Here is a 23,424-nt window from a genome sequence, read left to right on the forward strand (position 1 = left end):
ACACTATTAAAAGAGAGAGCATTTAGCATCACATTGTTAAAATAGAGTACATATTACATGACCTATTGGATAAATTAGGAATGCAAACCAGTGGATTTCCCCTTTAAGCCTCGCTGCTTTGTCCAGGTCTCCTGCCTCTGTCAGTCACCTGAAGCTTTGAGCTGTTTTGCCCAGCACAGGGATTTCCCCTTATTTCATGTCATTTAATTTAATTTGAAGTAACTTGATGTCACTTAATGTCATATAATATCGCATCGTAACATATTTTCAGCCAAAAACAAGGCCTATCACCTGACCGAGCTCGTTATTTCAGGTGCTGGGCCGGAATCGAAATCATATGCATTCCTTGCGCTCTGATTGGCTGGCGTCCGCACCGAAGGGCCGACACACTCCGACATTTAACATCTGGATGAGAAGTGAGCGGCGCTAATAAGGGGGAGGGGGGAGGGCAACCGACTAGACCAATAAGAAAGCAGACAAACTCGCCATCTCGGCTGTGATTGGCCGGATTGCCTGTCTCTCTCCAGTGACGGGGGCGTGTCCTCAACCAGCGCTCCTTGCTTGTGGTCTCGTCTCAGTCGAGTTCGCTCGCGTCGAGTGTGGCGACTGCGGTCGGGGCGTGAGGACACTTTGTGGGATACGGAACCGAGCGTGGAGCGCAGACTCCCCGAAATGTCCAATTCAACGTTACGTCACGCCTAATTAACAGCCGACAAGCAAGGAGTTGTCTCACTACTGTTTGTGTTCGCTACGCGACCGTCAAGGAAGAAGGTAAGACGAACACTTTTTTTCTGGGCTAGATGTTTGCCATATTTTCCAGCTCTGGCTTCTATTGTTTTGCCCGTTATTTATTTATGTATGTATGTATTTAATTTTTGGTGGTGGTTTCTGGTCTCGCATGTCACCAGCGTCCACGTCCGCAACTTTGCGAACGGAACGCTAATGAGAAGCATCTGACTCCAAAATGTGTCCACTCAGCACTGTGGCTTCACATCTAATGAGAAATCTTTTTTTTTTTTTTTTTTTTTTTGGAACTCTCATTTTCTGAATGTTTTCCTGGCTCTATAGCTTACTTGGACCCGCCAGGTCCGAGGGGCTCGATGAGCTCATTGTCCTCCGCAGCTTTTGTTCTGCTGCTGCACGGAGGAGGAGAAGAGGGGAAAAAAAAGAGAGCAAGCGACCTTCCAGTTATGCAGCTGAAGAAGATGCTGAGAATAGGTCAGCCTGTCTTTGTGCACGCGCACAGACTGCTGCCTGCGCGTGCATGAGTCACTGTTGCTGCTGTGGCTCCTGTTCAAGTTGTCACCTCATTCCCCGGTCGAATTCGTCTGTGTTTGGACCCGACGCCGCCGTCTGGTGTTGCTGCCGCCGCCGCTGCAGTGACATCACGGTGGCGGAATCGGATCCAGTTTTTTTTTTTTTTTTAAATCCGCTTGACCGGACGCAACTTCCGTTCGGGATTCGGCAGTCCATCAAGTTGTCGGGTCCCATCGAGTCGCGCTGGCGCGGTGGAGGGCCGCGCGTTTGGCACGTGGGGCCTGCAGCGAAGACTTAGCCGAATTAATCCGCCTACCATTATCGTGTCGTCATGATAAAAACTGTCAGTACTGTCCAAAAATGCGGTAAGAAAGGGCGCATTAATCAACTGGGAGAGTTCAGAGTTGGTATTTGTCCAATAATGTGTGTGTAGTGGATCGCTACACACATTTTGCTCGTCTAAGTTGGCTGTAATGTGTTTTAGGCCGACGTCAACAAGACCCAAAATGCTTGTCCTGTGAGGACGTATTTGGAAATGATCGATTTTCTAATCGTGAATATCTCCCTATGGAAAATTTGGCATTTGTAAGTTTTTGAAGAACTTTTCATTTGATGGGGGAAAAACTCAATCATTTGCAGTTTTTAACTCGGGCTCAAGTATTGCTATGCTGCCATCTTGTGGCGTCCTAAGGAACTATTTTAATTGAGTAGAAGGGTTTCAACAGAGACAAAAGTATGATTTTTTTTTTTTTTTTTTGTTCTGGTTTCTATGATTAGTTGTGAAGGTCTTTTAAGGGTGGGCGTCAAATACTCGTAGATTTTCTGTATTTGTGACAGGTTTTGGTCTTGATTCTCCCCCTCGAGTAGCGACGGTTCACTGTTTAAGTCGCAACTGTGTTGTTGTTGATGTAGCCAGGCAATCACATTGTTCAGTCGAGTTCTAGTTCCAGGAAGGGAGCCACTTCCTTCGGCCTTTTCCACAGGTCCATTAGGGTCAGCGCAGCGGGACCCGCGGCACAGTTGAGGATGTGCTGCGTGTCGTGAGGGCCCTGTCCGCATTTCGGGCAGTGGTTGACGATAGTGTTGTCGACACGAGCTGTGTAGTCATCGAGCATGCGGCTTGATCCGAAGCGGAGTTGCGATAATTTGGATTTTGTGGCCCGGGGAAGATCGAGTTCGGTTTTGTCCACCTCGTGGGTAGGGTAGCCACCAAGGATGACTACCGCGTATTCAACCGCCGTTCGATGGAGCCTACGGTTGGCTTGTTCGTCGAACACCGTGTCGGCGGGGATGTCTTTACAGTATTTACGGACGGACGTCATGGCCTGGTAAGCGCGGTTGAGGTGGTTTGTTTGGCACCTGATGGCACAGGCGCGCGGGTATCTTGCAGCCTAGCAGATACTGCCGAGCTAGTAGTTTGTTGTTGCTTTACCGGTAGGATTTTGGTCTCACGATGCAAGTGGTTTTCGTTTGCCGTGGCCAAGTCGCAACTAAATCTGAAGACCGGCCCTGTCTACGGCTAGTTAATCCTCGCGGTTGATTTCAGTTCCCATTTCCATTCAGCAGGGCATCAATTTTGTTTCCGCTACCCGGCTCGTACAGTACCTGACAAAAGTGAGTGCACCCCTCACATTTGTCCCGATCTGATCCCCTGGTCAATGATCCCGGTCAGTCGCTTGGTTTTCAGATGGTCGAGATCCATTTGAGTCATTTTCTGACGGTTTATATGTCACAAAGTGACAAAATAATTAAAAAGTACAAAGATCTTACCAAATATAGCAGTGATAGTTTTATTATTTTTAGTACTATTATAATATTAATGACTGAAAGTGACATGCAGACTGTGTTGTCAATTGGTTGGTGAATAACTTGTAGAACCGTATATTGACTATCCCAACAAAACAGCTCAACGCACATCCAGTGGTGTCTAAAGAGCTGGCAACAAATGTGAGTACACCCCTAAGTGAAAATTTCCCAATTGGGCCCAATTAGCAGTTCAGTCATGTGATTTATTAGCGTTTCCAGTTGTGAAGGGGAGCAAGTGTTTATTTATCAGTCTCAAAAAGGTAACTAGAAGTTCAGTGTGGCAACCGCTGGTATTCTTGTGAGGTATTATGTCGTCCATGTTGATATCGCGTGAATTCCCGGCCTCCGATTGGTTGGCTTCCCACTCGGTGCGGCTAATGGAGTGTTAATCCCTGCGTGCAATTTTACTTCCCTTTTCCATCCCCGGCGTTGTTTTACTGAGTAGGCGGTGGATTCCACCCCCCACTCAATTCCCCCCCCCCCAGATTGTGCTGCCGTGATATAAAGTTCCATGTTTGTCACATGACTTCCCCAAGCTCTGATTAGTCGCCATCTCAGTCAGTGCGGCTAATGGAGTGTTAATCCTCGCATGGAATTTTTAGTTCTCATTTCCATGCTCGGCGTTGGGCTTTTTTGTGGGGGGTGGGGTGGGGGGGTCTTCGGCTGCAGATGGCGTCTCCGTAACGGCCCTCGAGGTAATGGCGGTTGAAATTAGTCTCCTAAGCAGGGAGGACGACTCGGGGAAGAAGGCAGCGGGAAGGCGGCCGGGGGAGGCCCTTGGGGATCATGGAGTCGGATGAATTGGCTTCCAGGTGGGCGTGCGCGCCTGGAACATGGAAGCATTTCAAGCTCAGTAAAACGGGGAGTTGTTGAGCCGCTTTTAAGAGTCCCAAGAAGGCGGCGGACGTAAGTTATTCCACTAATGACCCGGCGTCGCCCGTAGCGATGAGGCGGCCAATCAGAGCACTTCGTGTTGAAGCGAACGTGTGTCTGTTTGCGGAAAATTCAGGACTCTACAAGTCTGTGTTTATCTTCAGTGAATATAGAGAGCGCCTATGAAAAATGTATTGTGTTTTCACTGGGGAAAGTAGCACTTCATCACCAAGCCAATTAATTCCACTTTGCGTACAGCCAACACATTAGCAAACATGAATACCTCTCACCTCCACATGCGTAATTTACCCAGTCATTTAAGTATGCGATACGAATCTGCACCTCTTCCTAGTTTTTGGTTTGCGGCTTGAAAGTGGCTCTGGATCTGTGGGCAGCCTATCTGCCAGTTCATGGGGCGCCAAATCGCTTTAGGGTGAGTGCGTAAGTTTGCTAGTGTGACATCAAAATCTGGCAAAATTGAGAACTCGCTCACAGATACTAAATGCAGTAAGGCTGATACAACTACTGTAATTTCCGGCCGATAAACCGCAACTTTTTTCATACGCTTTCAACCTTCCTGCTTCTGCGGTGATGCGGGTAATTTGTGCATTTTTTCTAATGGCACTCGAGCGGAACAGGTGTGATTGACACCGGTGGAATATATGTGCCGAGGAAGTGACTTTTACCGGTCTTTTTTTTTTTTTTTTCTCACTGGCCCTGTGAGCGCTCTGCTAGCATGTTGCTGCTGTGTTACTGCCGTGTCTGTTTTTTACTGTCTTTTTTTTTTTTAAGCGTCGCTGTTAGCGCCGCGCTAGCATGTTGCTGCTGTGTTACTGCCATGTCTCAGTGATTTAGGTTTTTTTTTTTTTTTTTTGAAACCAGCCCTGTTAGTGCCGTGCTACCGTGTTGTTGCTATGTTAAGATAAGTTAAGGTATTAAAACTCTTCTGTATACCGTCTTTTTTTCTCAATATCTCGTGTTTCAATGCGGCCACTTGCAGGTTTTACACAGTTGCGGCGTATGTATGTACCAAATGGTATTTCCTTTACAAATGTAATGGGTGAGGCTTATATTCAGGTGCGAGGTGGCGTTCTAGCCAATACCAGCCGTAGCGACACTGTGGTACATCTTCAAAACCGAGTGGGTGGGTTGTCTTTGAGTGTAAAGGCCAACTACGCGGAGGAGACCCGCCGAGACGTTAACGCTGTCGCCACATGCGAGAGTACAAAGAAGTCTGTAGCGCTCTTGAGCGCTCACTTTTTCAAATCAGGGGATAAGCATCCTTGCGTCAAGATCTTTGTCACTGAAAATGAAAGTTTGCTGACTGACACAAAAATGATTAACATTTTGTATGTTCTACCAAACGTCTAATTTTGTCTGATATTCCGCTGTATTAATGCTAACACGTGTAAAGTCAACACAAATTAGCATTGATGTAATGGTAATTATAGCCCTTTAAATCACTGCTAGTTTTACACACGTGAAGCAAAACATACCAACAGAATACTACAAAACGGAGACGTCTCTCATCCAGGAGACTTCAGAGTTGCTCATAGAGCTCGTGCACCTACGTCATAAAATCACATGACTTTTGTTTACGTCTCCATATTGCCGGTCAACTAAGCATTGGAGACGACACGGAAATATGTCTTGCAGCACGACGCACAGAATCTTGTCCGATACCGTCAGACCTTTAGAAGGTGAAAATAAATCCCGGTTCATGGAAAAATGTGATGAATTCGGCACAGAGAACCCGTATTTAATGCCAAAATTGATGTTTTCGCCAATAAGAAATTGGACCGTTAATTTACTTCCGCTTGTCTTGGACAACTGGATCTACACACGCGTCTGCTGAGTAAGTGGTCGAGATTTACGTGGAAAAGTTTGAAAGCGGATAAAAGTCTGGGCAGAAACGAATACTTTGTTGCTGGATCTGTTCTCATCAGGAATAAATCCCACATAGTGTGACGGTTTTGACGACTTGTGAACGCGGAAGCGTTTTCAGCCACACGTTAACATTTGCCGGAATCCACCGATCTTTTCAGCTAGCATTCAATCCAAATACTAATATTTAAATAAATGACCCCTGGTTTTACACAAACTCGCATTCGTTAACTATGATTGTGGGGGAACAGAGTTGTCTCCATGGAATGTAAATGGAAGCGATTGCGGCCAAACTTAATCTCCGTAAACCTCTGCGACAGACAGTTTTTCTTTAACACGCATTGTTCTCAAATGAGCCAACTTGGCATTATGTATACTTTTTGGTAATTTGAGATTGAGAAGAATAATTCCTACCTGAAGTGAAGCGATCGCTACACAGGCGTGTGTGTATTTTGGTTGGGCACCATCCATCATGTTTAATTGCCGAAATCCATCGATCTTTTCCCGTCTTTTCAGATGGTATTCCATAGAATGATCTCTTTGAATATCTGTCTCGACTGTTGTGACAACCAACAGCACAACAAATCTCGGGTATTGTAAATATTCTCCTCTGGTTCAATGTCTCCCACAATGTCAAGCAGCCCTGTTTGACCGGCAATATGGCGCTGTGAAAATGGTGACGTCACATGCACGCGCTCTATACATCATCGACATGAATAATGCACCATGATATAGCGGTGGAGCTCTATAATCAACAAACAAAAGATGATTTCACTCATGATGCATGAGCAGAAGCATAATTTTTTTTCAACGAGAAAAACTTCGTTTAGCATCATGAAATGCTCTTTACCATTTATGGAATCTTTTGGAAATGTGATCATGTTTGCAATTTTGTTACGGATCAGCCTCCTCGAAGGCCTAATGTGAGGCTCAGCTGATTTGTTGGTGAACACGGTGGCTGAACGGTTTCACATTTAGTTCCAACCTCGAGGTCCAGTCACCGGCAGGGCCGCCGTTGTCATGTTTGCTTTTCACCGCCGCCGGACTTCTGCAAACACGGCAGCGGTAGCAGCTTCCGCTCTTCCGACCGCTCGGTGGTTTGCGTGCGCTTGGGGGTTCAATCCGAAGCCGAGCAGGAAAAGATGGCGCTTGGCCGTGGACCACAAAATTGGCGGAGTGTCAGGCGTTCGGCCCAGGCGGGCTCAGTTTACCGTTAACCCCTTGTAGTTCAGACCGCTGATGCGAACCTCGTCTAGAAAAGGGTAGTATGTGTTGACACATTAATGACTTTCCCGACACCTGTAGTGACTGTATTTTAAAAATGTTTTAAATAAAAAAGCAATACCTCAATCCTTCTCACCTTTTCAACTGCACATCAAAAAGCGCGAAAGGGAGTGCGGCGTTACTCTTACATATGGACAAGCTGATCCGAGCAGCTTGACTGCTGAGTTTATATTCCCCAAAGGTTGAATAGAGGCAACTAGACATTTTTTTTTTTTTTTTTTTTTTTTTTTTTTTTTTGGAATATGTTTCATCTTGAATCCAAAAGACTTCAGTTCTAAATTGTAGCTGTAGTCTCTCCCTGTTCATGTGTGGTGTGGGCGTCTCCCTTGGGGATGGTCACAATAGGGCTTGTTGTTGTTGTTGCCAGGCTTGGCTCGTGAGTGATTTGCATAGCAACCGGTTGCTCACCTGCCTGATGGCAAAAGTGCTCATTATGGGCCACTCTTCCTATCGACACGGTCTTGGGTCCCAAGGCCACCCTGTTGTGACCATGGATACACTCGCCGCAGATGTAAACAGCGAGAATCCACATCTAAAACATCTTCAAGAAATAAAGAGTTCAGTTGAGTTCAACCTTTGCTATTTGCAATCACCTGAATTACTTAATCTGCATCAGTGGCGCTCAATGAGTCGATGGCGAGGCAGTTTTGGGCGATCGCGACGGCGTGCCACGAAGGAAACAAAAAGACTGCCGTATTTTTCTGACCTTTAGCACACCGCGCAGCTGCAAACGACGACAGTACAGGAAAACACGCTAGTCAGTGAGTTCCCCCCCTATTTTAAGCCCTCGCTTAAGAAATCTTAACAAACATGAGTATGGATGCCGAAATAAAGAAGTCAAAAACGAATCACTTTCATACAGAATATGAGGCGGACTCTTTTTTTTTTTCAATGCAGTGAAATGTTTCACGGAATTTTCAAACAGTTTATTGAAAATACGACACCGAAAAGCAACTTGAGAATGATAAAAGTGAACGGACCGAAATCCCAACTGGCCGCACAGCAGTCACTTTTCACGCAATATAGTTCAACAGCGAAAGCCGCCACCGTAGCATCGTTTCCGGATTCGTCACATCATCGTTAATAACAAGAAGTCCTTCCAAGATGAAGAGATGGTAAAAAGAGGCTTCGCTGACTCGTTCCGATCTTTTAAAAATAAGGCGGAAATATTATCTTCAATAAAATCTCCGCTGCTGTAAAGATGCTGTGAAGCCCTAGTTGATGTGTGGAGATTGTGTTTCTCACTGCGGTTGGACGAATCCACTGACGTGAGTGACACAGCCCAGGTTTGCATTTTCATGCGTATGGTGTTCAGCGATCATCATCGTGAACTCAGGTAGTTACAAAAACTGTTTAAAGTTAATTATGTTGTGAAATATTGGCTCATGCGGTTATGCAAGCCACTCAAAAACATACTTTTACACAAAGAATTCTCAATATACTTGAAAATAAATATGTTTTGCATTTTTTTGTAGTGGGTAGATCTTGGTGGCTTGGTCATTCTATTTCATTATTGGTGCCCCCCCCTCAACCCCCCCCCCCCCCCCCCAAGGTTGATCGCAAGAGGCTGGCTGCTTGAAAAGTAGATTTTGTAGTTAAAAAAAAAAAAAAAAAAGTTTGGGCACCTCTGATCTACATACTGTAGATACTTTTTGTTCTTTTAAATAGTTGATCATTGAAGATATTGATTTATTAAGCATCATACTTGCGTAGGTTTTTGGGCAAAGGGGACTTTTTTTTTCCAATTAGAAAGTAATTATTTTCCCTTTACCTGTAAAGGAAAAAAATATTGATTTCTATTATTTCCTTGAAAGATGATTGAAGTTAATATTGAGTCCTAAACTCGATACAAAGCAGCAACCCAATATGTGGTTGCCAACTTAGATATTTTTTTTAAAAGCATAGAATGAGCAATTGAAAGATCTGTAAAATCTTTCATAATAAATTAAATAAAAAACAAACAAACAATTGATCCCAAATTTATTAAGTCTATTTTGCTGCTCACATTTCTTACAAATATTTACGTTTTGCATTATTTAAGTGCAGTTTTCATCTTTTTGGAACATGACTTTAAATTGGATGCGGACTTGGAGAATCCCGCTGAAGTTCAGATCGTACCATCTTATTTGTGGATATTTTCAACTGAACTTTCTGACTAGCAGATTAAACAACTGGGTTGAGGATTTATGTTTAGAGAAGTTGTTATCCGGTGCTAATATGATATCTGTAGATGACATCACTATCCCACCCCACCCCCCAACAAAATCGTTTTACCCTTAACCAAACATCGGATTTTCAAAATTCTTGGTGCGTTTTACTCGGGTTGACGTAGCTCCTCCGACTACATTCCGCATTTTTAGAGGGTCTCATAGCATAGTGAAGCACAGTGGTCATATGTGGCTGAGTGGTGACCACGGCAACCAGCCAAGCCAAAGTAAACACACCTCAGCGGTGTCGGTCATAACCGTACTGAGCTAGCATGATTAGCTCTAGCTTGCATGTGTGTGTGCTGTGTGCTGGCTTGTTAGAATGATTGCTTGATGAAGAAAGCGCTCTACCCACAATGCACCTCCCCCACATTTATTTAAAACCTGGACAAGAATACGTCAGCACGTCCGCTTGCTCGCTTTGCCGGCGATTAACGCAGGTGCGGCGTGGAAAAACGGAAGCCGGCGTGCCGGGGAACAGCCGGCGGCGTACACGCTTGCTTATTGATTTGCTTTGTTGCGCCGCACCAAGTTTTGCTGCTTTGATCGCTTGCTAAATGCAAAAAAATAAAAATCCGAAGAAAAATCAAAGTAGACATTTGAACTATTTTTGATGCTGTGAGGGTTTTCATGTGACGGTTGTCAGGCATGATGTCTGACAATTTCTGAAATTAAAGTGGTATTTTTCCCTTTTTTTTTTTCTCTAATATCCTTTAATGCTGACTGGAGGCAACGATTTTGAACTTGATACGTTGTCGTTTCATCTTTTGTATCTTGTTCTTTGTCTTTGTTAAATTGACCCATTTTAACACATACCTTCTATTACAGTGTTACCTTTAAATGAAATCTTGGCATTATGAGCCATCGTTAAGTCCATATTTTTGTGAGCCAAAATTCGAGTTACGAGTCTATGGCGCCAATTGAGTCGTTTAAAGGAGAGAGCCTTTAAGATGGTTATTTCACATATTAGCTCAATAATATCATCGCCTAAGGGTAGCCTAATGTTACGTGCAACCATTGCGAGGATACCTGTGATGTTGATTTCGGTCACCAGCAGGAAATAATAATAATAATAATAATGCCCAAAATGAGATTGCTGGGAATTAATTATTTACAGTAATTCTGTGTTTTGATTTCTGGTAGGACATATGTACTCTTGCGCCCATCCCTCCCCCCACACAAAAAAAAATATTCCTTCCTCTTTAAGAAATTCTATGAAACATGCTAACCCTATTTTTTTTCTTTTTTATGTACTTCATCCATCCATTTTCAGACACTGGGATTTGACGGGCGCATGCGTGCCCACGCGCCATTGCACTCGCAAATCTGCATAGTCGAGCACAAAAAAATCACGTACGGAAAATTTGTTCCAAGTAGAAATACATAGATATTGAAAGAAGTCGCTTATTTTGATGCGCCACAGCAGTGAACCACAGCCTGACGTCTTTTTTTAATTTTTTTTTTTTAAACACGGAACAACATGGCCGAGCTGCTGCTCAGCCTACTTCTACTTCGTAGTTTACCTGCCACCGCCCCCCTCCGCTCTTAAAGGGGTACACTCATAATTACAAACAGAACACACACCCGCAACTTTATATTTGCCGGCATAACTGGTGGACCATACCTGTAACTTTCTATCTGCGGGCATGACCGACCACACCCGTACATTTTCTAAATGGGACTGCATTTTCTTTGCCGCTTATCCACATAATGGTTGCGGGAGTGCTGGTCCCTATCCCAGCTGTCGGTGCACAGGAGGCGGGTACACCCTGAACCGGTTGCCAGCCAATCGTAGGGCACATAGAGACAAACAAGTGCACTCGCAATCACACCTAGAGGCAATTTAGAGTGTCCAATTAATGCAAGTTTTTGAGATGTGGGAGGAAACCGGAGTGCCCGGAGAAGACCCACCCAGGCACAGGGGAGAACATGCAAACTCCACACAGGCGGGTCCGGGATTGAAACCAGGAACCTCAGAACTGTGAGGCCAAGGCTTTCCAGCTGCTCCGTCGTGCCGCCTTTTTAAGTACATAGTTTCAAATATTTTTTTTTGTACTAGAGATACACAACAGTAGGGTTAAATTACATTTTTTGATGAAATGCCAAATCATACAGAGACCTTGTGTGATGTCATCTCATTAGCACTTAGGTGACATCAAACGTCACAATGTTGTACATTACGGAGCGGAAAGCGATGGTCTCAAAGGTCAACTTTCCAGAAGAAGACTTTGGATCGACCAGATTGATTTGGTTGGTTGATTGGCAGCTGTATATTGTGTGTGTGTGTGTGTGTGTGTGTGTGTGTGTGTGTGGGGGGGGGGGGGGGTCTCTGAGCCAAGTGTCCCTAACGAATTTTCTGTGAAAAGTCATTCCGTGCCACCGGAAAAGAAAGTTTTGAGGGTTTGAGAAAAGCTGTCGGCGAAGACAAAAGCGGTCGTCACATCTCTGCTAAAGCAATTAGCATAACAGCGTGAAGGGGAGGAGTCACTGCGCCGTCTCACAAAATGAAGCTTTTTATGGCCCGCAGATGTGAAACCAAGCAAGAAATTAAAAGTCCAAAATGACTTCTCTTCTCTGCTCCCCGTCTCCTCCCTTGTCACATATTCAATGTAATCTTTCATAGAGAGACGCCTAAGTGAGGTCTCCGTCCACAAATCGACACTTTTGCCTTTGACCTCTGCAGTCATTCATCTCGTCGCAAATTAATCGGGCTTTGTTTGCACAATTCCGAGCGTCTCCCGGGTGTCTCGTAAAATATCTCGGGCGTATTTTTATGAAAATACCCCAAGGATCAACAATTAGAGACATTTTTCATGCGGGAAATTTTCTGGGGTTGTAAAACAAGTGCACTTTATGGACTCTAGGCAAAGAAAAGATGATTTATAAACGTGATTGAGTGAAAAGACAAAAATCAGGATTATTAACACCACGAATAATAAAAAAAATACATGAAATCATAAAATGCCAAAACACAGTCAAATAAAAATCACAACATAAAAGCAGGATGATTAAAAACGAAAAATGTTTTAGGTGCAGTGACTCTCAGTGTGCTACGTGGGCTTCATCAACGGGTATGCAAATCATTTGCTGAAATATAAAATTTGACATTTAATTAGAAATCCAGCGGCACGGTGTCTCAGCTGGAAAGCGTTGGCCTCACAGTTCTGAGGTCCCGGGTTCGATCCCGGCCCCGCCTGTGCGGAGTTTGCATGTTCTCCTCGTGTCTGTGTGGGTTTTCTCCGGGTGGGCACTCTGGTTTCCTCCCACATCCCCAAAACATGCAACATTAATTGGACCCTCTAAATTGCCCCAAGGTGTGATTGTGTTTGTCTCGATGTGCCCTGCGATTGGCTGGCAACCAGTTCAGGGTGTACCCCGCCTCCTGGCCGTTGACAGCTGGGATAGGCTCCGGCACTCCCCGCGACCCTTGTGAGGATAATCGGCTAAGAAAATGGATGGATAAGAAATCCAGTCAAACATTAGTGATGCTTGTTTAATCCTGTACTGTATAATATTTTTTTGAGAGCTATCCAGTTGTATTTAATTTTTTAATCGGCAAACATATGCACTCAATCTGTATCTTGGTATTAGTTATTTATATGAAATCCATTTTCACTGACTCATGGATTTTTTTTCTTTTTTTTCACTGACTCGTATTTTTTTTTTTCTTTTTGTACATTTGAAAAAGTGTTGAAACCGTGCATTCCATTCTGATTAATGCTTGAAATTGCAACATTGCACACCACATTATTGCAGTACTCGGAGAGCTAAATATTTACAAAGGTGGTACTTGGTGTAAAAGGTTAGCGTATTTGCACGTATGCACGGCCGCGTTCCTGCATTTAATCACGTAGCGATCGTGTGCCGCGTTTTAGCAGCCGCTGTTGTTAATATTGCTCATATGCGCATCAAATGATTTGTCTGCGTGCAGAGACATGGCTGGCTAATTTAACAATATCCCTCCAACGCGGGCTAAAAAGCGAGCATCAGTAGCGCTCCAATTGCATTATCGCATGCAGCATTTCATCACCAAGCCATGGAAATATGAATATGTCAGTGAAAGGAGCGGAGTGGCGCACGACCTCGAACACTCAGCCAGCACTTAGCCACACAATACGGCATTTTTATCAGATGATAACTCTAAACCAGGGGTCTCAAACTGGCGGCCCGCAGGCCATTTTGCGGCCCAAGAGATGGTATTTTGTGGCCCCCACCTTAATATGAAAGTGTAACGGTAGTGCGGCCCTCGAGTTTTATATGGATGGCACTTTTACGGTGTTGTGCGCAGAGCAGACCAATCACGGTGGGGTGGATGTGGCTTTCGGGTGTGTGACGTTGACAAACAATTTTCAATGAGAAAGTTACAGCAGAGGTTTTGCACACAAGTTGTAAACACCAGCGTCCTTCATCTTATTTTGTGTTAAAAAAAAATGTTTGAGAAGATGGAATTGTTTTTCATTTCTAATTTAAATTCCACATATGGGTGTTTGCATTTTTTACCCGTGCCTGCGTAGGTTTTCTCTGGCCACTCCGGTTTCCTCCCACATCCCAAAACATGCAACATTAATTGGACAATAAATTGCCCCTAGGTGTGATTGTGACTGCGGCTGTTTGTCCCGATGTGCCCTGCGATTGGCTGACAACCATTTCAGGGTGTACCCCGCCTCCTGCCCGTTGACAGCTGAGATAGGTTCCAGCACTCCCTGCGACCTTTGTGAGGATAAGCGGCAAAGTAAATGGATGGATGGAAATTCCACATAAGTCCATATGCGGCCCAGCCTCAGGCAAGGTAAATTGAGTTTGAGACCCCTGCTCTAAACGGTCCTAACACTGCAGCTCTGCTTACCTTTTTGGGTTTTGACATGATGATGCTGCAGAGAAAACATCAAAAGGGGATACTTTTTTATGGAACTTTAGCCAGTTTCTCATGTTAATTAATGATCAAACTTTGACGTTACTATTATTTCAGATACATATTCAGAAATGGATAAAAAAAAAGCTTTACTTGTTTAAATTTACATTTTATGGGTAGGCAGGCACTCCATTTATTTTTCCATATGTCCCCTGCAAAGATGAGCATCCCCGATTAAGCATGGAAGGTGTTGAGCAGATCGTATATGGTGTGCAATCCTTAATTTTTTTTTTTTTATTGCCATATTTCTTTAATGCTCGCCATATGCGCGCAATATTTGCCTTGGAAGTCAGCTCGCTCCTTCTCAGAAATCCGGGCTGATTTCCATACGTCTCGGGCTATTTTTAAACGGATATTTGAAGGCGGGGAGCAGGGGGAGGGATGCGGGGTGTTATGGGGGCCGTGGGGAAGGGGGGGGGTGTGCGCTCACTCCTCGCCACATGAATTCCGACCAGGCAGACGTCCAACAAGTCTAAAACACCCCCCCCCCCCGACAACAGGTCTGACAAAAGTGTCAAATTGGCTCTCGTGAAAGATTTTGCTGCCACGCTTTTATCACAGAGATTTTCCATCGTCTTTGATTACATGAATTCGGATCATTTTTTTTCATATGCTTCCATTGTGTCATTCATATCACTTTTAGTCTATTCTTGTATTACAAACGTATTGCATAGTTTGTCCATTTTGTTCCAAAGTAATATGCAATCAGCTCATTCCATACTTTTTATTCCAGCTGTTATTTCGTGGTCTTCCAGCTATTTATGGTATTCGTTATATTATTTCAACTCAGTTACGTAGTTTCATTCCCTACCGTTGTTTTAGTCATCATTTTCCCCCAGTTTTTTTTTCCCTATAGTTGTATTTCATTGTGTTCTTAGTCTATTATTTTAATCCATCTTTTATGGCATACTTGCATTTTGTAAAATTATTCCATGCTCTAAATCTGTCATTATATTCATTTTTTTTCTCCTCCATGATCTTATTTCATAATAGCTCCATATTTGTGTTCCATATCTCTTTCATAGTTTTATCCGATGGTCTTATTTTAGTGTCCCCCCCCCCACCCCCAACCCATATTTTTAATCCAGAGTGTTATTTGTCATAATCTATCGTTTCGATCCAACTATATCTCATAATTCCTTGGTCTTATTCCAGTGTTTTATGAACTTGTATTCCGTAGCCTTGTCCTGTGGTTTTAGAATTTTTTTCATTTTATTTTTTAAAGATCTATTCCACAGGTGTCAAACTCAAGGCCCCGGGTCCAGATCTGGCTCGCTGCATGATTTTATGTGGCCCGTGGAGGCAAATCACGTGTATCAACTTCCATAATTTGTTTTTTTTTTTTTGCTCAAATCTGTTTCAAATTGTCATATCATAAATGATAACGTCGAGCTATTACAAGCATTTTTGTTACCAAACAACAATAGTTGGAAAAACCCATTGCGCTTGATGTTCAGATTCCAAAACGAGTTCATAAATTTCATGTGTAAATATGATGAGTAGGTCAAAGATTTGTATCGTTTTACAGCCATAACAGCCTTTAGAGGGAAACCGGAAGTACAATGTGACCCGTGACAAAAATGAGTTTGACACCCCTGATCTATTCCATATTTTTGTTCCATTGTCTTATTCCACAGATTTATTCCATATTTTTTTCCCATTATTCCGACATTTCATTCCACACTACAAAATAAGTATGTAAATTTATTCTTATTTATATCGGCCAAGATTTAATGCTGCAAATAGCTGTATGAGATCACATGTGAAAATATTCGAATCAAGACATTGCTAATTTCATTGTTAATCCATCATTTTATAAAATCCAGCCGGGAAAATCAATGATGAAAATGGATGAATATGCCACCATTTTATTCAATAGTTTAATTTCCTACTTTTTATTGCATATCGTTGTAGTCCGTGGTTTTATTACATTGTCAAATTCCATAGTTTCATGCCGGAGTTGTATATCATAGATTTTAGATGAACGTTTCACTGTGGTGTTTTGCCACGTGGAAGTCAAATGATTGACATTTATAACGATCAACGATAAAAGGGAATGATTTTCGGGGGTGGTTGGGAATAATATTTAATCAGCTCTTTGTTGTGCTGCGGCGTAGTGAATGTTATGCAGCGTACGCTACGCGAGGCCTGGAAGAGCCGCTCGGAATTCGGAGGTAAGCCCTCGATGATCCCAAGTTAGGCCTCAACAAATGTTGGCCATTAAAACACAAAGGATGACAGATTACGCTTTACAGATTGCATTGGAGGTAAAAACGACTTGTCAGACTTGTTCTCTTCGTGGCAATCCTCGCTTCATCGAGCCGTACGCTTCAGCTCACGTCGACACACAACACAATTGATTGCATTTCCGTTGCCGAGAGTCCCTGGGTACTCGCCCGAAAGCCGTTGGTCGCGATGGTACATATTTCTCGTTTACGTTGGACAGAAATTCTTCACCATAACTGGAGATCTAGAAAGTATTTGAACTTGAGATTCTCCTGTCGGTTGTTCATAATGGAGGGCTGTGTCACAGTCTTGAGTTGTCTTGAGGCGTTGGGCTCCAGCACTCCCGCGATCCCTTGTGAGGATAAGTGACTAAGAAAATGGATGGATGGATTATAAGGAGGAGCGGCCCATGTTTGCATTTTTGGCATTTGCATTCACCAATATGAGAATTTTTTTTTTTTTTTTTTTTTTGGGGGGGGGACCTACCACCGTTATTCTCGGAGACTTGCAATCAAAGTATTGGGAACACGTTTTCTAAACCAATTGGTTTTCGATTTCAATCTCTGAGGTGTCAACTGGGTGGTTTTTTTTTGTTTGTTTTGTTTTTTGTTTTTTTAATTGATCAAGATGAGGTGTCGATCATCGTTTGCAGTTTTAATCCCATTTTTCGTTTGACGAATAAGTCAACTATTCATCCATCAATTTTCTTAGCCACTTATCCTCACGAGGGTCACGGGGAGTGCTGGAGCCTGTCCCAGCTGTCAACGGCGAGGAGGCGGTCTACACCCTAAACTGAACAATCACACCTAGGGGCAATTTAGAGTGTCCAATTAATGTTGCATGTTTTTGGGATGTGGGAGGAAACCGGAGTGCCCGGAGGAAACCCACGCAGTCACGGGCAGAACATGTAAACTCCACGCAGGCGTGGCTGGGATTGAACCTGGGTCCTCAGAACTGTGAGGCGAATGCTTTACCAGCTGAGCCACCTGATTGTAAACCAATGGTTAAAATAATATTGGTTATGACAATGATTATTTATTCATGACAAGTAGAGAGTACTGCACTTCATTAAGTTTAATCCAGTTGATCTAGCATTTACAAAGAGTACATCTATATAGAATATTGCAATATTTGAATACATTTGAATTTTCCCACTTAAATTGGTGAGGATCTCCGCTTCTAATTCATTAATTGATTTTATTCAATTGGTTAGTTAATGGATCATAACAAAATAATAGTAAAATATAGCATTTCTAAAACAGGTAATTTTTTTTATTTATTTTATGAAATACAGTGATACTTTGACACACCAATTAACTAATTCAGTGGGCAAACTCATAACTTAACTTGATTGTATTAAAAAAAAAATTCAATGGGCTCTTTGATCTTAGCATCTTGTTGCATCGGTTACAGCTAATACTTTTTAGCTTTACCATCTCCCGGTTTGGCGGTCCAAGACTGCTGTGCCTTCATAAAAAATGGGGGGGGACAAAAATTCATGACAGAAGCAAGGGAAAATATACTACAAACATTGTGTTTTCCTGTGCACTTCATCCATATACTGTACTTTATACGTAATACCATTTAAGGCAGCTACAGGTTTACTTTCTATGATTACCTCCCGTGATTGCGTATTCCCCTGGCCCCGAACCTGCTGCTTTCCGAGACACCGCAGTGCGCGAAAATATTAAATTAATGAGCACGTGAAACAAAATCATTAAAGGCCCACGAAAAACGCAATTTTATGGTGCATTTTTAATTAAATGAAAAAAAAAATCCCATGACTGTATAAAAAGACATTAAACGTAATGGAATGGAAACAAGCTGGTTTTATAGTTTTAAAACACACTCAAAGTAAATCACATGGAATGTGAGCCTTTAAGGGGCGTGGCATAGTGGGTCACTTGACACTGCAGTCACGTAGTTATTTCATTCATTTATTCAAAGTTCCTTGTATCATATTTTACGTGTTTTACTGTCAAGTTTTTATACTAGAGAACTATTACTATTCTACACATAATAGATAGAACATATCTGATCAGAACAGAACCGATCCACTTGGTGGGCGCCTGACTCGCTGTGTAAGTTTGTCCTGGCTTTCTATATCATGTAAATATTGTTTTACCTACTCTGGGAAGAAGCTTTCATTCCGTTGATGAGACAATCAAAGTGTGTTGGGTCATTGAGACACAGAACACGTTGCTTGCGCGTCTTATGCTTTAATTAAAGTCAATTTAATCTGCTTGCCTCATCTGTAGCTTTTTTTCCCCCACTTGCAAATTTTGCAAACATCAAATATTTCCTGTCAACATTGGAATCACATCATCATCTTGTGATTGAATGTCTCGGTAAGAACGACTCGTATTCCTCATTTTTTTCCTTCTTCCACAATACCTTATTGTTGTGCCTCCGCTGAATACAATCACATGATAATAATATCACTCCGTCCTATTTCTAATCAGCGCTTGATTGCCTTGTTTGCCGACAATCTGATATCGAGTGCATCATTGTTTTTGATAATTATTTGCTTTGTTGTTGCGAGATGAATTTAATGTTATGAATCGTGTCTACACATACTGATAGCGGCCTAATTCCTCCCCCCTGATGAAAGTCAACAAAGGCCTCATTTTCGGTTGTCTATAAAGATGATCCAAAGTGATTATCCAATGATGGCGGGTGTTTTAAAGGGGCCGTGTTTTGTTTTTAAATACATTTAAACGTGATGGAAGATAAGCGCTGAAAACTTGTGGAATGACTAAGATCCATTTTGCATGGAATTGTTGTGATAGTATTAAAACTACCTTCTACCAGATTTTTGAGGGGTGGGGCTAAATATTAGCCCATTGACTCAAAAGGGCCAAGGAGTGTACTTCCCTCGCAATTTCTATTTAAAGGTCAAGTGGCATCCCTATAAACATTCTAAAATAGATATTGTAATGAAAAATATATATAACATTATTTACTTCAATGTCTAAGGAAAAATAAATATGAGCGGAGAGCGCGTCTTCAGTGCGCAAAGTTGCGGAAGTCTCATTCGACATCTAAGGGGTCGCCATATTGCCTGCATCTCCTCCCCGTGACGTCACCCCGGACATTCGCCATTGAAGAGAAGAGAACATCTCACAACCAAGTGAAGTTACCATGGCAATATCACCCCATTGTTTTGAGCCGTATTTAGATTATATGAGGATCACGGCCAAACCGCCTCCCCTGTCCGATCCACTTCCACGGCAGAGATGAGCCATCGCGGCCCGGTGCTGTGACGAGCCACCCTGGCCGACAACGCTGGCGGCCGGGGGCCGGCCGGGCTTTGTCGACAAGGCCGTGAACGCCAAGCCAGCCGGCTTGGGGTGGCTCATTTTCGGCACCGAGCGGGGCTGATTTACGCGTTGTCGTCGCACGCGGCTGAGTGTGCCGTTGCCGGCAGCTTTGTTCATAGCCGCCGCCGTCCGACACGCACATCGACACATTTAACACCCCCTGTCATACGTACGCGAATCTTTTGTTACGTTATGAGGGACGGATTACGTGGTCCGCCCCAAACTACTATTTTTTTTTAGTAGCTGTATACACATCCCTGTCATTTGGGACCCACAAAGCTCTCTTCCTTTGCACCAGTGCAATCCATTTTTCACGACGAACAGGGTCTCTTGGAAATTTAAGAAGGGCAAATCCATCCTCCCGAGTGTTTGAGCAATACCCAGCAATGCAACGAGCCGGCATTTTGGCTAACACGAATGAACAACGAGATACCTTCCCGGAGGTAAAACTAGTCCAAACAGACGAGTCCGCCGGACGGCGCTCCTGCCCCGTACATCACTTCCTGCTTCTCGAAAACAAATTCCTAGAGAGGATTTTCACGGCGGAAGTTACAAAAAGCCATATACGTCAAAATCATGTTTTGTGGTGGGGAAAAAAGGGATGGGTCCATACCGGCTACCGTTATTTTGATTGATAACATACTAAAAATCATCCATTTCATGACACTTGACCTCGAATTTGTCCATTTCTAGATGTTAACCATCAAGCGAGAGTATGTCGAACTCGGAGTCATCCATTTTGTGTCAAAAGTTTCCAACATGTGGATTAGTCACTACTTTCAACATACCGGCTGGATCGGCGCTGTCTTTGACATGGTCCAACGCGATTGACAATGCAATTGCCTTCCACTGGGCTCCTTTCTTGTCATCTCAGCAACAATGTGGAAATGATTCCCCTCATGATGTTTCCAACTGGGAATTTGTATCCATTCCATCCTTCCATCCATTTTTCTCGGGTTGCGGGACTGCTGGAGCTCATCCCAGCGCTTATTTTGATACGCACTCGCAGAGTTGAACGCAAAGCGGACACTGCTTTCATAAGATCGCTCCTCTTTATTTGCGGCCATGTTTTTAGTCCGAGTAGTGCAAATCAGAGGGTACGCACTTTTAAATACATAACCTGCAAGTTTAAAAAAAAAAAAAAAAAAACTACTATGAATTGATTAAAATCAATGACTTTCCATTCTCGCGCAAGTGATCGCCAACATTTAAAAAAAAAAAAATAAAAATGGGTTGACATAAAAATTGAGCGAATGATGAAAAAATATAGACGTGGATTTTCTTTCGTCTTATGCACTTCTCGCATTTCTCACGCATGCTGACAAATGACTGATTTAGACTGTGGAGTATGTTTGGGATTAGATAGTCCGTTTGATCAAATCTAACCGGCTGACAAACGAGAAGTGTTCGTCAAATCCAGTCAATTTTTTTGGTATAATACAGGTTAATGAGGTGACTTTTTTTTTTTTTTTTTTTTAAAGCTTTGAGAAGTATTCTTCAAACAATAACTTTGTAAGGTGCGTTTTGCTGTATGGTTGTTGATCTTTCCTGCATGAAATAGTTATGTGAATTATTTAGAATCTTGTCCAGTTCTCTCAGATTTTTGAGCAGATTTAACTCTAACAGTTTCAATTTATTCCAGATCTGAATGTTCCATCAGCGCGCTCTCTTTATCAGCTTTAACTCCATTGGACACGCTGGATCCAGACTGACTTGAAACGGGCTCGCCCTGCTCAGGTTGACTCGTCATGTCGTGTCTGACAATCAACTTCTCTAATTGTAAATTGGTCGAAACGGCGGAAATGACGGTCCACTTGCCAACCCATCCGAGTTGCTCTTTTAATAAAATGACACGAGCGAGGATGCGCAGGTTGCTTGTTCACCGGTGAGAGATTTTTAATTGGACCGTGTTCTCTTAATGAACCAAGTGTCGGAGTCCATTTGTCTCCCTGCCCGCGGAGGGAGCAGCAGGCGAGCGAGCGTCGCGCTGGCCTCTTTGTCTCCTTTCCATTCTCCGTGATGTATTAATATCTATTTTTTTGTTACTTTGCGGTATATCTCCTCCTCGCCGGGATTAGCATGATAATGCTCTCTGGAAAAATGGCGGAGAGCCACCCCGCACTTATTACGGCCCCGAACGCGCCATCAGTTAAACTAACAGCCCGAATTCCGACATTCATCTCGGCGATCATGGGGTGGCAGTCGGCGGTGTGGGGGGGAAGCTCGGGGCCAAACGATGGGCCGCGTCTTGTAATTACGCTATGCTAATTGCATTCCCCCTCCCCTTACGCTTTCCGTGGCGGGAATCGGGCTCCCCAACGCGGCTCGTGTCACAGCCAACTAAAGTGGGGGGATATGAATAAAGGCTAGCGGAGGAAGGAGCTAGGTGAGGGTTCGGCGGTTCAGCTGGTCAGACTTGCCTCGAGGTGGAGAAGGATCGTGGCCACCCGGAACGTCGAAATAAAGACTTTATTTTGCGAGGCACAAAAACATGGCTGTTTGGTAGAATCCTGATGGCGGGGGTGAGCAATGTGCAGTTTATTTGGACGTTCCCAAGGTTTGCCGGGTGATCACATGGTCGGCTCGCATAATGCCACGCACCCTTTTACGAGCTGTTTGTTGGGATTCTGCTGACTGGTGCGACTGGGAAGTGAAAGGAAGGAAGATGAGCAAAAAGAGAATAAACCACATCGTGCCTCGCTTGTTTTGGACTGGAGATATTACTGACTGTGAGAAGATTTGTATTTTCAGAAGATAATTATTGTAAATGATGAAAAAGACAGAACTATAGTACAGTAGAACCTTGACAGAACGCATTAATGAGATTGGGGGGATGTTTGATATACCAAATTGTACGTTACATTTAAGCATTTTTTTGTTGTTGTTTTGAGGCGATATGCAACCACATTACCTCACAGTACAACATTGTTTTTTAGGCTATTTTTGTGGCCCGCTTTTCTTCAGATAGTCCAATGGCACGGCTGTGTTCGAGCGCCTTGTTGTTGGTCTTGAGTGCACGTATGACATGCAGGGAGCCTGAATAGCGGTGTTTGGGTTCAACGCCCAACTTGACGGCCAGCATGTGAATTGAGGTCTTGGGAGGGCTTGGCCTCTTTAGAGTGCCTCGTTATTCCTTTTGAGAGTGTACGCGTCACAAAGGGTAGATGGAAGAGCAAAGTTAAAAGAAAAATACTATGACATGACAGCCAGTGTGTGGAAAGGGGTTTGAAGATTCATAATTACCTTAACAACTATGCTAATTAATCCGGCCATGAAATCCAGCTTCATATTGACGTTAAGCTAGCTTTTATCAAAAGTATTTTACATTGTAATGTGTTAAATTCTCATTTATCAGTTGTACAGTAAATGACTAGAACCGGCTCAAAAGCGTGAGCCAGTCACATTTTTGGTCATGTTTCCATTTCCTCAAAGGGACGTTACATTTGATACATGATACATTTAAATATTTTAAGTTTGTTTAAGTAAAAGTAAAATATATGCTTACGGCCATGCTACCATGAGAATGCCCGATCTCGGTATCTAAGCGGGTTTGGTCCTGGTCAGTACTTGGATGGGAGACCGCCTGGGAATACCAGGCCCTATAACCTTCTTTCCCCGGCTAAATGCAGAGGTGTTGCGTCAGGAAGGGCATCCG

At 43.3% G+C, this 23,424-nt stretch overlaps 1 protein-coding gene across 9 annotated transcripts in view; it reads left to right on the forward strand.

Annotated features, from left to right (window-relative positions):
- Window positions 1-514: 514 nt before the first annotated feature.
- The window catches only part of sema6e (sema domain, transmembrane domain (TM), and cytoplasmic domain, (semaphorin) 6E), a 157,027-nt gene continuing 134,117 nt past the window's right edge, over window positions 515-23,424 (forward strand). For 7 of the 9 annotated variants that reach the window (XM_061819477.1, XM_061819473.1, XM_061819474.1 and 4 more), the window contains exon 1: window positions 515-771. The gene's annotated coding sequence lies outside the window, so the exon portion shown is untranslated. Of the gene's footprint in view, window positions 772-18,400; window positions 18,531-23,424 lie in introns of those variants that run through there. The other 2 variants (XM_061819479.1, XM_061819478.1) reach the window with 1 other exon arrangement.

Source organism: Syngnathoides biaculeatus, chromosome 5 (genome assembly GCF_019802595.1).
Source record: "Syngnathoides biaculeatus isolate LvHL_M chromosome 5, ASM1980259v1, whole genome shotgun sequence".
Classification (NCBI taxonomy): domain Eukaryota; kingdom Metazoa; phylum Chordata; class Actinopteri; order Syngnathiformes; family Syngnathidae; genus Syngnathoides; species Syngnathoides biaculeatus.